Genomic DNA, 13516 nt, shown 5'->3' on the forward strand with positions numbered 1-13516 from the left:
TTACTTAAATTTATCTGTGATATTCCATTTGTGAACTAAGTACTCTAGTTAATGGATAAACTATCCAGTCTTGTTATCTTAATTTACTTCATTTATTAAATTGGATAGTTTTCTCCAAGAATCTTCTTCATATATTTCTTCTATCCTATTTTTCTCTCCAACTTAGTGTCCAAAGTGTCTTTTATTATTTAGCAAAGTAGATACATAACTTAAAGATTATATAGTATTGCCAGAGTTGTTGAATAAATCACTAAGTGAAACAATTTTTCACTATTTTTTCATACTTTTACAGGAAATAATTTCATTCTAGGAGTATTTCTCAACCACTTCCAGGAACCCAAATAACCATATATCTGCTGGCTAAGTATTTTATATTGCCTTATAAGATTCAATTTACCTACCTAGATAACTTTTCGTAATTTTACCAACCTGTCTCTCTAGTAGTATCATGCCTGAATTTTACTATAATATTCATTTATGTGCAGACTGCCCCCTTGCAATCCTCAGGTTCCTCATCATCTCACCTATTACTATATTATGGTAAGATTACCAAGTAGTGCCAATATACTAATTGTAATATGCATGTAATACAAATGCAAAAGAGTGTCTAATGCTAATATGCAATACTAATACTAATATGTGAAAAGTTGTTTTTCCTCTTAAATGAGAGATTATTTGATATATTTATAAAACAATAAAGGTCTCTAAGGTAGAATTCATAAAGTGGGCACAGTAATGCCATAGAAAAGATAAGGCCATTCAGTATGTGGCCTCAATCAGTCATTTTAGAATGTTTATATCTCGTTTTGTAGTATGAAGAGAAGTGAAGAATAAAGCAATACTATAGTTTGCTCAAATACTATTTACCAAGGTATTATGGAGATGAAGGAACTCAACATTAGTCAGATGTTCACTTTTCTTCCTAAGGCTCTAGTATAATTTGTCTCTAGCTTAATGAAATAGTGAGTATAATTATTTCCCATACTTAGTGCTATATATTATTTTCCCATCTATCACACCACACTGTTTTCAATGGGATTTACGTCTTTTAGTCAACTTCCTATTATTCTCCCAGGGTCCTGGGATTGGTGTACAAATGACTACAGGGATTGCGCTCATAAAAATACATAATAATTTCCTTCAAGAGGCAAGATATACAAACATATCCATTGGGTCCATAGCTTCTATACCACAATACTAGGAAATACTTAAAAAACTCAAACAAACAAAGGGAGAAATAGTTTTAAGGTCACCAGTCATCCTGTCAAGGCCCAGATGTATACCTTGTTCTATGCTAAACCTTTTTTTTTTTTTTTTTAAGATCAACTACAAATGAGTACAAAGGAATTATACAAACTCAACTGGAATCACTTCACTTTCAAGTAAGAACTGGATTCTGAAGAGATTTCTAAAAACAACTGTGAAGAAACCATGGAATATTAAATGCAACAACCACCACCAGTGTGATTATGGAGTTTGCCTTATTTTTATAGCTATAAAGTATTTCTATTCTGTACTTGGGTGAATGGAACAATTTTATATGCTGCAAAAATCTTTTTTTTATAATATTATAATACTGAAATCTTGATAAAATTATATGAAGATTTATTCTGAAATTTCTATGTAAATAGTCCTTCATAGGAATAGTGCTAGTAGTAATAACAAAGCATGTTCTATCACAGTGATATACTACTGGTCCTACATAGTAAGAGCTTTACATACGTTACACATTGTGGAGTCATTTAAAATCTTTTCTTAATTTATTATTATTTTTTAAAGATTTAATTTATTTATTTGTTTGACAGAGAGAAATCACAAGTAGACAGAGAGGCAGGCAGAGAGAGAGAGGGAAGCAGCCTCCCTGCTGAGCAGAGAGCCCGATGCAGGACTCGAACCCAAGACCCTGAGATCATGACCTGAGCCGAAGGCAGTGGCTTAACCCACTGAGCCACCCAGGCACCCCAAAATCTTTTCTTAATTTAAAAAGTGTAACTATTTTAAAGGCTAAAAATTAAGAGGACAAATTCCAAGATTTATGCATTACTGTAATACATTGTAATATTAAATCATCAGTTGTAATATGAAAATCTACTCTTCTGTAATCTTTGAATTTGGACTCAAAAGAATTTTTTATCTTCAATATGTATCATTTCATCACTGCAACTGTACAAATGTTTTATCATATATATAGCAATTCATAGAAAATAAATTTCTGCTTTGTATTATATTTGGTGCCAAGAGGGACACAGGTATAATTATAAAATGTTTAATGAAAGTATATGTATTTTGCACAAGATCATATTTTAACCAGATCCTATTATTTTAAAAGTTTTGCAGTAATAGTCTGAAATATTATGCTACTTAAGTGCAAAATATCAGACTATTCCTATTAGGCCTCTACTGAGATGTTTATAAATCACAGTGTCTCTTTAAGGCTTATAAATTCAAGAAATCCACAGAAACAATGAATTTAAAAGAATATGAAAAGAGTAGAAATAATAAGAAAAATATTTTTTCAAATAAAATTCCTAAGTCTAGAAAAAAACCACAAAAATAGTGAACACCTAATCACAAATGTTAATGGGCACAATGACACAGAGAATGACATTTAGTATATCTTTATTTCTGTTTCAGATTCAAAGTCAACAGTCACTCATAAAACATGAAGTATATCACCAGAAATGACTCCTTATTTGGGAAAGCTATTACATATTAGACTGACTTGAAAACATGAAACCTCCTCAAAAATCCTTAAAAATATGAAAGGTTCACAAGAGACTAATAATGATAGAGAACAAAATGAGGATTGATGGAGAGGGGTGAGTGGGGGATGGGTTGGAAGGGTGATGGACATTAAGGAGGGCACTTGTTGTGATAAGCAATTGGTATTGTGTGTAAGTGATGAATCACCAAATTCTACTCCAGAAACCAATATTGAACTGTATGTTAACTAAAAATTAAATTTAAAAGCATGCAAGAGGTTTAGACCTCTTTTTCATGCTTTACTTATGGTTCTGTCCTAAGAAGATAGTGTGGCCTAGACAACCTTCCATGATTCATTTTCAATCCAATCTGGTTGTTTAGTGCTTATGGTGAGTGTGTCTCAGCTTTAGAGTTGTGAAACAATAAGAAAAATCTGAAAAGTCCTTGATTTCATGTCATCTACAATTAAGAAATGCAAAAGAAGGATTCCATAAGTGGTACTATTTTTGGAAGATATCCTCAATAAATAATTTAACATTTAGGAATAAAAAAAGCATTGAATTTTCCAAGCCACAGCAGTATTATAATCATTTAAGTGATTCACTTAATCATAAGAATCATAAGAATGTATAATTGCAGTGAAATTTAATTGAATGAGAGGAAAAATATTCTGAAAAATATACTAAATTGTGACCTGTTATTTTAAACTCGCATCACATCTTGTATTGGAACAACTTCCACCTATTGCTCTTTAACGCTACAAAACTAATTTTTTAAATTATATTTTTCTAAGCAGAAGATAGCTCACTGCTCCTTTAAGATATTTCTTGATATGTTTCTGCTGTTATTGTTGTGGAAATAAATGAGGAACCCCCAAGAGTGAGTAGGCAAAGGTTATTTATTCAAAACTTGCAAGGGAGTCAGCTACTATCCCTTCCATTTGGCAAAAATTCAAAAGCAGGTAGGTAATTATGAAAGCTTTATAGTGAAAGAGTCAAGGCTTCTGGTATTTCCTAATTGGAAGTTGTTGGCATAAGGAGACTGGAGTTAAGCAAAGAAGAAGTGGATTATCTTATATGATTGGTCAGTGTAGTGTTTTTGGCTTTTTCTGATTTGTTCTGAGTTGGAAGATGGGAGGAAAAGGAGAGGAAGGCAAAAATGGAGGAAAACTGGTAGTTATTGACCAAGCTGATCCTTTGGGCCTGATGCTTCTTGGCTTCCTGAACTGGTTTCTTTCATATATGGTCTGGTCATTAACCATTTTTATATTCATTATTTAGTCACTATGCTTTTATTGTAATTTTCTATACATTACACTGTACTTGGCTTTTATTTTTTAAAAGTTTTTTAAAGAATTTATTCATTTATTTGAGAGGGACAGTGAGCAAGGGAAGAAGCCAGAGAGAGAGATACAAGCAAATTCTGCACTGAGTGCAGAGACCACCCCAGGGCACGATCTAACCACCTTGAGATCATGATCTGAGCAGAAATCAAGAATCAGATGCTTGGCTGACTGAGCCACCCATGGGTCCCAAAACAATATGTAGATTTTAAAACACTTAATTATGTACCTAATGTTCAATGTGGCTGAAATTAATAATGTTATAATCATATATATCATGTTTACATGTACCACAAATGTCAGAGGTAATCAGCTATCTCAAGTCTACATTACCCTGCATCATCAGCACCATTTTTTTTTTTCCCATCCTGAAGACAATTCCTCTTTCCTCTGTAATCCAATTCAACATGACGCACTAGTCTTTTGTGAGAACAGCTTTCAATTTCTCTGTCTGCCTCACCTTCTATATTACTTTATACTCACTTCCAAGGAAAGTGACAGGCAAGTTTTTAATTCTGATGCTTTTGATGTGGGGATCAACCATTCTTCTGGCCCTGAGAACGAGGTAAAAGCGATGGTGTTCAAATTCCTAACATAGGCTTAAGATGCAGAGGATTCAGAAAGTCTTTGCTTTCTGTCCTGTGCTTCTATGATTGTAATGCAGAGGACTTGCCTATGCTAACCTGTTTCTTCCAGGAAAAGCAAAGACACGTGAGAAACCAGCACTAAGACAAATCACTAAGTACAACCAAGATTAGCTAAAACCAGCCTAGATCAGTCAGACCTTCTAGACACTGTATGCTAGTGTTTTGAGTATATCTTTACAAAAAAAGAAAAAAAAAAAAAAGGCTGATAGATTGAACATTGCCCTGAAGCTATGTGAGTCTAGATGTATGTAGGGAAATAAATTTCCCTGCTTTTCCCGGTGCTACTGTAAAATGCCTTAGTCTCCTAAGAGTCTTCATATACTGTGAGAATTAGATTTTTAGACATTTATCTAATGAATTGTTTTGACCTGAAGGGATAATGTAACTTCTTTTATCTCTCTGTGAACACCGAATAGGTATAGCCTGGACTTTATCTCTAAGTTAACTACTACAGTAGGAGCACCTTGGAGAGTTATCTCTCTGGTAATTTATGTCAAAAGAGATGAAAGACAACAAATGTGCCATAAAAGCTGGCTACTAGAAAGACTTTACTTGTCATGGTTTGGTGTAAGGACTCAAGCTAATTATTTTTCCAAAAAGACCCCTTGGTTGGGGTAGAGGTTGGGGGCTGAGCAGGTGGCAACTGTCTCTTTCCTCTTATAAGCACAGGAGAATGCATTTTTCTGTCCCCTGGCACTATGGAGTGTCTGGCTATATTTTTAAGAAAATCTGCTATTGATTCTCATCATGTCCTATCAGAAATAATCATGAGGACAAAGGGGGCCAACACATTTATTATTTACTATAAGGTAATAAATAATGAATCTATCTCTGATCAGAATACCATGTGTGTGCATTCGGGATAAAATTGATAAATATTAATATTTATTTCCAACAATCTAACTTGATTTTGTGGAAATAAGGAAAAAATATAAATCTTAAAAATACAAATATCTTCAGTTTTTATATTAGAGACAGTTCTATGTATGATATACACTATGGGAGTCTTAGAAAAATTATAGGAGCATTTCTATCCAGTCACCAGCCAAAAGGAAGTAATCCTTAATCCAAGTATTCAACACAGGAATAACACCTCAATGTGAGATGGAATCCATCAAAACTCTTGAGGAGAACACAGGCAGTAACCTCTTCTACCTCAGCTGCAGAAACTTCTTCCTAGAAGCATCACAAAGGGCAAGGGAAGCAGACGCAAAAAATGAACTACAGGGACTTCATCAAGATCAAAAGCTTTTTTTTTTTTTTTAAGATTTTATCTATTTATTTGACAGACAGAGATCGCATGTAGGCAGAGAGGCAGGCAGAGAGAGAGGGGAAAGCAGGCTACTTGCTGAGCAGAGAGTCCAATGCGGGGCTTGATCCCAGGACCCTGAGATCATGACCTGAGCCAAAGGCAGAGGCTTAACCCACTGAGCCACCCAGGTGCCTTAAGATCAAAAGCTTTTGCACAGCAAAGGAGACAGTCAACAAAACCAAAAGACAACCAACATAATGGGAGAGGATATCCGCAAATGACATTAGTTAAAGGGCTAGTATTTAAAATCTATGAAGAACTCACCAACTCAACAATCAAAGACCAAATAATCCAATTAAGAAATGGGCAGAAGACATGAACAGACATTTCTGCAAAGAAGACACCCAAATGGCCAACAGACACATGAAAAATTGCTCAAGCTCACTTGGCATCAGGGAATACAAATCAAAACCACAGTGAGATACGAACTCACACCAGTCAGAATGGCTAAAATTAACCAGTCAGGAAAAGACAGATGTTGGTGAGGATGTGGAGAAAGGGGAAGCCTCCTACATTGTTGGTGGAAATGCAAGCTGGTGAAGCCACTCTGGAAGACAGTATGGAGGTTCCTAAAAAAGTTGAAAATAGAGGTACCCTATAACCCAGCAATTGTACTACTAGGTATTTACCCTAGGTATTTACCCTAAAGATACAAAGGTAGTGATCCCAAGGGGCATGTTCACCAAGTTTTTATAGCAGCAGTTTCCACAATAGCCAAACTATGGAAAGAACCTAGATTTCCATGTTCATGTCCATCAACAGACGAATGGATAAACAAAATGTGAGATTATATATATATATATATATATATATATATATATATATATATATAATGTAGCCATCAAAAAACTGAAATCTTGCCATTTGTAATGACGTGGATGGAACTAGAGGGTATTATGCTAAATGAAATAAGACAATCAGAGAAAATTATCATATGATCTCTCCGATATGAGGAATTTGAGAGGCGGGGGTGGGGGGTTGTGGGGGAAAGGGAGGGAAAAATTAAACAAGATAAACAGGGAGGGAGAAAAACCACAAGAGAATTTTAATTTCAGGAAAAAAACCTGAGGATTGCTAAAGGGAAGGAGGTGTGAGGGATAGGGTGGCAGGGTGATGGACATTGGGGAAGGTATATGTTATGGTGAGTGCTATGAATTGTGTAAGACTGATGATTCGCAGACCTGTACCCCTGAAACAAATAACAGATTATTTGTTAATAGAAAATAAATAGGGTAAAACAAACAAACAAACAACAACAACAAAAATCCAAAGTATTTAACCAATTGGATTTGAGTTGGGATGATGATGATGTGATAGATGCAGGCAAAATCTATTGGAAGATGAAAATGGAAAATAGGATACTAACAAACTTTAAAACTGATAAGGTAGAGCAGTAAGGTCCAGTTCAAAAAAAAAAAAAAAAACTAAAATATATGATTGAAAATCCCATTTTCAATATGTAAAATAATTCAAGGAAAATAGAATATCATGAGAAATGATACTAGATTACAGGTCTGGAATAATGCTAAAGGTCTTAAAATAAATAAATAGTAACTATAAGAGCCCTTTAATATAGAGTAATAATATAGAGGCACAAGGAATCAGAGAGTGATAAATAGTTCAGGAAGAGACTTAGCCAGCAGATAATATGATTGACATCTTCAAGGTCTCTGAGATTGAAATCACAGATGAGAAGTAATTCATCATTAAATCACAGAAACATGGTCTCAGGATTGATGTTTTTAAAATGCAAACTATGATGAGTAATATGTAAAATCTGAAGTCTTACATGTTTTTTTCAATTCAGTTCTTGTTTTAAAGGTAATGGAAAACTCTGTGACCCATTTTGAAAACAAAAAGCCACATTTTTTGACACCCACCTGTTTCAAGCAAGTTCTTCAAAGTTAAATGAAAAAGAAGGGGTAAGAGTAGATAAAACAATGCAGGATCTCCTTCAGCTAACCAAAGAGCATAAATTGACTGCAGGAGTGAGTGAAACAAAAATAAGACACAGGAAATAATGAAAAATACAGTCAACTGAGGAGCTTGTTGAGGAATCTCTCAAAAGAGAATATAATTGGCAAAGAGGAATTCTGAGAAGCCAGAGCATTGAGGGTGGTACAGTAAGTTGGGACATAGTTTGGCCTCCTCCTCCCCCAACCTCTGGCCCTGAAAAGTCTTCCCTTTGCAAGTGATTGCAAGTGATCCTGAGTTTCTGATTGCTTACATTAGGGAAGTGAAGTGAAATGCATTTATATGATCTTTGGGGTATCTTATTTATTTCCTAGTATACAAAGTGAGGTTATGATATAAATAAAGTGTTTTTTAAGTTTGATTTGATTCATGGAATTAACTATATATAGTTATTATTATTATAAGGTATATATAATAACATATATAATAATAAATGTGTACTATAATATATGATTATATAATTATTTAAACATAATATATAAATAACATACTTTGCTATTATATATGTCATATATAATATATAGCTATATTATATAATATATTCTATTATTCCCATACACATTATATGCATATGTTTTGATAAATAAGATTAAAGTTTCTGGGTTTGGGAGGCACAGAGACAATTAATGTGTTCTGAGGAAAGAATAACCAGGTACAAATTGCATTTGCTAATAAGGGACCTAATAACATCTAGAATGCTTCATCTTTAAACCCACAAAAAAGTTGATTCTAAGATTAATGACTCCAATGATTGAATTTTATCTCTCCTTTTTTCCTGCTCTCTCTACCTTCTCCCCTGATTTTTTTTCTTTCAAAATGATAAGGATATTTGGGAAAATTTGTAGGAAATATAAACTCTAAGGATCATAAACGTTAAAACACCTGGTGACATACATCTGTTGTAGGTAGGTGATGTGACTCCTAGTTGATGTCCAAAATTCAGATTCAGCATATTAATTCATTTCAATGTTTACTCTTTTTTTAATTTTTTTTATTTTTTATAAACATATATTTTTATCCCCAGGGGTACTGGGAGGGAGACAAACCATAAGTGACTCTTAATCTCAATGTTTACTCTTAACGGTATGTTACTATTCTGATTCACTTCTCACAGAAATCGCAAGGGTAGTTTTTTGTCTGGAAAGAGTACCATTACATTAAGTATCTATGTAGCTTGAGAACATTAAAATCTGTGTTCCCAATGTTGTAGATAAAAAAGAAAACTTAATGGAAAAATACACATTTGTCTGATATGATCCCCATTTACTGTAATGATTCAAAGGTCACATAAGAGAATTCAAGATACATTTCCTAATTATACAATGCAATAATTGTAGCTATATCCGAGATTTTGTTCCTCCAATTTTTCAGCATGCTGATCAGCTACCTTGATTTTGTTTTCTATGATTACAGGCTCAACTATACTTGCAGATGAGCATGTCCATAAAAAACTACAGACAATCTTCAGTGAGGCTGGGAAGTCTCAGTACTACAAAGTCAAAAGTGCATAACAACAAAAACAGTGGATGAAAACTTTTGATAGAAAAAATAAAATCTGCTACAGGTCTGTTGACTTCAGTTGCTTAAGAGGTCAAATGAAAGTGCCAATTGCACTTAGAGAATAAAACAAAAAACACAAAACTGGTAATCACTATGCACACTAACATTTTCCTTCTTGGATCTTAAATAATTTGAGGAATAAATTGAATGTCATTTGCATCTTCTTTATAAAGAAAAACCTGCTGCTATTTTTAACCAATTTAAGATTTGTTTTTCTCTCTTCCTTATTTTTCTCACTTCAAATTTCTATTAACTTTAATTGATTTTACCTTATTTGCAATTTTATTTGGAAAGGAGTAAAAGGAATACTACCTTAGTAAATAAAACTCACAGTTCTAACACTAAGGTGTATTTTGAAAAGGATAAGTAAATAAATATTACTTTTCTACTTAAATACAGAGACCTAACATATTTCAAAATCTCTTTGAAATAGTGAGCTATTTGTGCCCTCATATTTAATATTTTTACAGGAGCTTAATGTATGAAAAACAAACAAACAAAAACATTTTCAGCAAAGTAAATTCTTCAAAATGGGAGAGTTTTATAATAACATTTTAATATGTAGAAATTGGTCTTTTTCCTATAATTACACAACTCTATTCTTTAAGTTTGTATTCTGAAACTAATATGTCCAACTACTGAAGTAATCAATTTGATGATCAGATTATCAACAAACTATAATATTTACTTTCAAATTATGCTAAAAAGATATTGCAGACATAATTCTCTTTCCCAAGGTAAATGTATCAGATATATTCAATAATTATAAATCTTCAGTACATTCAAAACAATTATAAATCAAATTACTAGGTCTATTCCTTTTTTTTTTTAAGATTTTATTTATTTATTTAACAGAGAGAGATCACAAGTAGGCAGAGAGGCAGGCAGAGAGAGGAAAAAGCAGGATCCTTGCTGAACAGAGATCTGATGTGGGGTTCCATCCCAGGACCCTGAGATCATGACCTGAGCCAAAGGCAGAGGCTTAACCCACTGAGCCACCCAGCCCCCCTAATAGATCTATTCTAAGAAAAAAAATCAGACAACTTAAGATAATTCTGACATAGAAATCTTGTGAACTTAATAGTGCCTTTCTTTTTTAAGTGATTGAATTCTAGGTTAAACTTATCAATAACCCTTTCCTTAGTATTCACCAAAGGCAGGTATTGGAGAATAAAATTCTTTGTTTAAAACATTTTTGAACATTTGTTTCTGATTTCTATAGAAATGCATGAGCTGACTTATATCTTTAATATTTATTAAATATCTCTGTAATCTTTACTATTTAATATGAGAAAAACATTGCTTAAAAATCATTATGTGATTACCCAATAAATGTATGGTTTGTTATTTTTTTTTCCCCAAAAAACAGAAGTAACTGTTTACAAATTGTTTAAAATTTACATAAGAAGACAGTGGTGAGATAACAGTCCAGAAAAATTCATTATTCATTAAAATAGTTTGGGAAAACACTTTCACTGAAGTTTCTTTCTTTCTTTCTTTCTTTCTTTCTTTCTTTCTTTCTTTCTTTCTTTTTTTTCAAGATTTTATTTATTTATTTTAGAGAGAGAGAGAGAGAGCACACACATGTGAGTGAGGGGAGGGGCAGAAGCATAGAATCTCAAATAGACTTCACACCTAGTGCAGAGCTCTGTGCAGGGCTGGATCTCAAGACTAAGATCTTGACCTGAGCAGAAATCAAGAGTTGGACACTTAGCCAACTGAGCCACCCAGGCGTCCCTCACTGGAAGTTTCAAACAATTATCAGATTATATTCCCCAACTTGAATTTAACCTCCAACTTTACTGTTTTCCCCAGTTTCTTGTACTACACATGTTAACCTCTAATTTTTATATGCTGCTACCAATATTTTAACACTTTCCCCCTTCTGAAATATAAGTTAATCTGTTCAATCTTCCCTAAATTATGCTTTGATCTGTTCAATATTGCTCATCTAAATTTGGAATTCTAAAAATTTCTAAAAACCAAAAAACTGTTTCAATAACATCTGGCTGGGGGTAAAAGAAAGTCCTTTCCTGAATTTATTTTGGTGGCAAAATATAATCAGAATGATTATGAGGGTATTAACAATCTTTAGTTTTAATGTTAATACATTATATTTTACTGATAGATAATTAATATATTTTTTCCAGAGCATGTCACCCATAATGCTCTGAAAGTATTAGGTAATCAACTTAAATATTAATAAACTTGACCAGGACTCAAAAACAAACTGATCAATCTATATTGAAGATAATATATTCACCAGAGAACTTGCAGAGGTAAGAATATTTTTATTACAATTGAGAAAGGAACAATAATTTCAAATATGAATTATTTTTTAAAAATGTACATGTAGTCTAGAATTAATGACAGATGCTTGGTATCTTGTAGAAGAATAAATGTTATACACACTTTTTAAATTAAATCTCTGTTTATATTAATATAATCTTCTTAATTACTCAAGTCTGAATGTGTCTTTAAAAGGAAGAATATATGTTTTTGCTTAGACTTAAGTGAAAAGTGTTGTGGATACATTTACATGCGATGTGTTTATGTTCTTTTATGGACCTTAAAAATTTCATTGAAAATTTAAAAATTAAAATCAACATTCAGGAAATTTAATTTGCTGCATGTTTCCTTGCTCTGTGTGTGTGTGTATTTCTTTCTGCATGTTTAAAGCTAGGAATACACACACACACACACACACACATATACATATATATACACACATATACATATATACATTTACCTGTGATTCTGGAAGCAGAATGATCATATTCATCAAATGAATTTATACACACACACAACACACATGTACTTCATGTGTTTATTCACATTTGGATGTGACAAATATTTTAGGACTCTGTGCATATAGCAATGATTTAAGTTCAGTAAGGGTTATTACTAATTCACTATAATTCAACTATCAATATGATTTATTTCATGGCCAAACAATTTTCAGGGATGTATTTTGTAAATACTAATTTTTGGAGGATAACACAAAAGGGAAGAAAAGTCTTTATATAATAAATTGATAAAGATCTTTTTTCTGCCACAGTTTATATGTAACATTAAGCACAGTGAAATTTTAATTAATTCAAGCTTTCTGACCATAATATAAAATTTCATTTAATGAAAATTGTTCCTGAATTATTTTATATGATTGAATTAAAAGGAAAACATCACATTAAAAGTCTCCTATCAAATGATGTACTTGCACTAACTAGATTACACTAAGCAAAAATAAAATATATTATCAATGTATTATAGTTAGAAAAATATTTTGTATCAAATTACTATATGTAGCCTAAAGATTGAAATTTAGTGACAGTGTCTGGTACATACTGCTCTGTTGTTCAAATATATAGAAGTATGAACTAATTGAGTCCAGATTGGGGGGGCGGGTAATAAAAGAAGGTAATTGTTTAACTTTTAATATTTGGGTAATTTGAATAAATGGAATATCAGAATTTTTTGTAGTTTTTTTGAAATTTTCTCTAACTCTCAAATTATACAAAACCAGAAAAATGTAAAATTAATAAATACATAAATAGGATATGAGTAGATATATAGATAGACAAATGATAGGTAAATAGATATTTTCTGCTGAATTCCACTCATACATAACTAGCTTTCTTATATTTGGTAATATTTCCTTGTGAAATAATGTTTCATTTTTATTTGTGCTATTTCTGCATGTCTATTTTGCATCTGATTTCTTCATAGATATGTCCCTTTCTTCTGCTGCTAAGACTGTTATTGGGAGGTGGGGAATTTCTGCTTTTGGTCTAGGTTAGTGTGACTCAGAGACCCTACTTGAGCTACTCAAGGCTGATTCCTTCTTGCTTCATGCTCAGATCTTTATTGCTTCTACTTTTTTTTTTTTTTTTCATTTATTTGTCTGGGGATGGGGCAGGGGCAGTTCTCTGGCAGTTTTATCTTCCTTTGCTGAGACCAGCAATCCCTCAGAGTGCATCT

This window comes from Mustela nivalis, assembly GCF_964662115.1.
Source record: "Mustela nivalis genome assembly, chromosome: 4".
In the NCBI taxonomy this organism is placed as follows: Eukaryota; Metazoa; Chordata; class Mammalia; order Carnivora; family Mustelidae; genus Mustela; species Mustela nivalis.